Source organism: Nelumbo lutea, chromosome 1 (assembly GCF_056320005.1).
Source record: "Nelumbo lutea isolate HS-2025 chromosome 1, American lotus-T2T, whole genome shotgun sequence".
Classification (NCBI taxonomy): domain Eukaryota; kingdom Viridiplantae; phylum Streptophyta; class Magnoliopsida; order Proteales; family Nelumbonaceae; genus Nelumbo; species Nelumbo lutea.
The window spans coordinates 169,605,808-169,609,742 of NC_142684.1; positions in this window are offsets into that span (position 1 = coordinate 169,605,808).

A 3,935-nucleotide genomic window follows, 5' to 3' on the forward strand; every position below is an offset into this window, starting at 1 on the left:
ACTGTTATGGACAGTGCACCCCCTGAAACCCATCAGATGGGCTCTATGGGCCCAACACTTACCCTAAGTGGTCCTTGGGCCAAGCCACCTTGTAACACCCAGGGACTGTGGGCAGATGCAAGATTAGCCCATCAGGTATTATCCTCAATGGCCTTACACTTAACCTCTCAGCCCATAATGGTCATACACTGCCCGACAAGAGAGGACCTCTTCCTCGGCTGCAAGGAACAGTGTTGCACTCTCTCAAATATGGATCCCGGGAATTAAAACCTTTTTGCAAACATTTCGAATTTGTATCTCATATAAAATATATTTTGCAAAACAAATCTCAACGATTGAAATCGGCTGCCGGCAGTCTTGGTTTCCATCAGTGAGAGTGCATCCCCGATCATTACCTTTATCCGACAAAGGGGCTGATCCTGTCACTATGATCACCCACTCAGATGAATTCTCAAACTGTCCCAACATACCCAGGTTTTGACCCCCGCTAAGGATCTCACTGATTGGTACATCAAAGATAGCCCAATCCGACACCTAGTGCAGTATCATAATCGAGTCTAGGGGTAGGGTGTAACTTTCCAATTTTGCCCATCAATCTCTAAGGTCCAGGGTAATACTGGAAATCTGGTCCAATTCAAAGATTCAATTAATCCTACATTGTGTGTGCCTAGGGTCACACCCTGGTAGCTGAGACAAGCCACCCCAACCGACTTGATGGCACTACAGTGTCAGCCTTATCAAGATAGGTCTCCCCAGACCGACCCACTATCTGTGAACATTCTAAACTAACACGAGTCTCATTAAGTGTCCAGTTTAAGGGTATTACACAGAAACATACCAAGGGAACATGAATCAAATATGCACTTTTATTCATTTACAATAAACTCATAAAGAACATCATTTTGATTGAAGCTAAGGGCATACAAAACTGTCTAACAGCTCCCACTTGCACTTAGGTCAAATTAGGTATTTGCCAAAGTCCCATACTTTCCACGTGTTTCTCAAACACTTTCCGTGATAGTGGCTTTGTCAATGGGTCTGCTACGTTTTCCGCTGACGCTACCTTCTGAATCAGGACGTCTCCTCTACCAACAATCTCCCTCAGTACATGGTACTTCCTCTCGATGTGCTTCGACTTCGAATGGGCTCGTGGCTCCTTAGCCTGAGCAATAGCTCCATTGTTGTCACACAACAATGGGATGAGTGATGTGCTGGATGGAACTATTCCCAACTCGTGAACGAACTTCTTCATCCATACGGCTTCCTTGGCAGCCTCACTTGTGGCAATGTACTCGGCCTCGGTCGTGGAGTCTGCAGTGGACCCCTGTTTGTTGCTTTTCCAGCAAACAACACACGATCCTATCGTGAAAACATATCCAGATGTAGACTTTCTATCATCTGGATCCGACTGGAAATCGGCATCTGTATACCCTTGGATCTGTAGTGAGCTACCATCGAATACTAGACAAAACTCTTTTGTCCTTCGAAGGTACTTAAGTATGTTTTTCACAGCAATCCAATGCTCCTGCCCTGGGTTGGCCTGAAATCTGCTTACTACACTCACTACCTGAGCAATGTCAGGGCGAGTGCACAGCATGGCATACATGATGCTCCCTACGACAGAGGCATAGGGAATGTCCTTCATGCCATCAATCTCCTCAGAAGTCTTGTGAGACATCTTCTTGGAGAGAGTGACTCCGTGCCTAAAAGGAACATTTTCTTTCTTGGAGTTTTCTATGTTGTATCTTTTGACTATTTTGTCAATGTAGGCAGATTGGGATAATCCTATTATCCACTTCCATCTATCTCTATAGAGTCGAAGACCCAGTATATAGGAGGCCTCTCCAAGATCTTTCATGGGGAATTGCTGTGAAAGCCATATTTTCATGGTAGTCAACATTCCTACATCATTCCCAATGAGTAGAGTGTCATCTACATACAGAACCAAGAAGGTAACCATATCTCCACTGTACTTCCTGTAAACACAGGGTTCATCCGGATCCTGCTCGAAGTCAAATGATTTGACGGAAGAGTCAAAACGGATGTACCAACTTCTAGAAGCTTGCTTAAGTCCATAAATGGATCTATTAAGTTTACATACCATGTTTTCCTAACCCGTAGCTATGAAGCCTTGCGGCTGCTGCATATAGATATTTTCAGTAAGATCTCCATTCAGGAATGCAGTTTTGACATCCATTTGCCAAATCTCATAATCATGGTATGCTGCTACAGCTAGCAGGATCCTAATGGATTTAAGCATGGCCACAGGTGAAAAGGTTTACTCATAATCGATGCCCTCTTTCTAAGTGTACCCTTTCGCCACCAAATGAGCTTTGAAGGTCTCAACCTTACCATCGGGGCCCTTCTTCCTCTTGTAAATCCATTTGCAACCGATTGCTTTTACCTCGGAGGGCGGATCTACTAGAGTCCAGACTCCATTGGTCTCCATTGAGTCCATCTCTGCTCTCATGGCCTCCACCCACTTTGGGGAATCTATATCCAACATAGCTTCCACATAAGTCACGGGATCCTCCTCACTAGTCAAGGTTTCCACTAGGTAACTATCCTGGTCATAACCATAACGGACTGGTAGCCTGGATACCCGAGTGGATATTCTAGGTTGGTCACTACCTGGAACTTGTGGGACATCTCCTCATCAAGAACAATTTCCTGACGATGGGTGTCCAGGATATAATCGGTCTCCAACAACTGGGCATTTCGACTGCAAAACACTTTCTGCTCAATTGGGTCATAGAAAAGGTAACCTACAGAGCCTTTTGGGTAGCCTACAAATAAGCAACGGCTGGTCTTGGATTCCAATTTGTCTGCATTCGTTCTTTTAACGTGTGCTGGACAACCCCAAATCTTCAAGTGTCTGACACTTGGTTTCTTTCCGGACCAAAGTTCATATGGAGTGTTTGGAATCGATTTGGTTGGAACCCGATTCAGCACATAAATCGCAATCTCTAATGCATAACCCCAAAAGGATGTGGGTAACTTTGAGTGTATGAGAAGTGACCGGACCATATCCAATAAGGTCCTATTCCTCCTCTCTGAAACAACGTTAAGTTGTGGTGTGGCAAGAGGAGCTAATTGTGATACTATCCCATTGTCCTTTAAGTAGTCCCTGAACTTGTCAGAGAGATACTACCCACCTCGATCAGATCGAAGGGCTTTAATTTCTCTCCCCAACTGTTTCTCGACCTCTTGTCTAAACTCTTTGAACTTTTCAAGGGATTCAGACTTGTGTCTCATTAGGTACACGTAACCATATCATGAAAAATCATCTGTGAAGGTGATGAAATACACATGTTGATTTCGTGTCCTAACACTCAGGGGACCACATACATCAGTATGTATTAGGTCAAGTGTGCCTGTACATCTTTTAGGCTTACCGTTAAATGGCCATTTCGTCATCTTGCCTTGCAGGCAAGGCTCACAGGTGGGAAGATCTTCTACAGATAGAAAATCCAAAGGACCATCCTTTACCAACCTTGTGATTTAGTCAACACTGATGTGGCCAAGTTGGTAATGCCACAGACACGTGGGATTAACTGTATCACGGGCTCTCTTCTTGGGGATTTCAACCGACGTAGTTTCAGTTATGTTAGTTTCTAGAGAAGGATGTAGAACATAGAGACCGTTCTCCAGTTCTCCGATTGCGATGAATCTGTTGTTTCTTTTAAAAGTAATCGTATTACTAAAGAAGACAGAATAACCATCTGCACACAGTTTTGAAACAGAAATCAAATTTCTTCTTAAGTTTTGTACATAAAGACAATCTTTTAGTACAAATTTTCCTTCTCTAAAAAATAACTCCACAGTTCCTATTGCCACGGTTGCAACAGTTGCAGTAGTCCCCAAGTAGAGAGTGACTTCTCCTTCACTCAACCTTCTGCTTACCTTGAACCCCTGCAGTGAGCTACACGCATGAG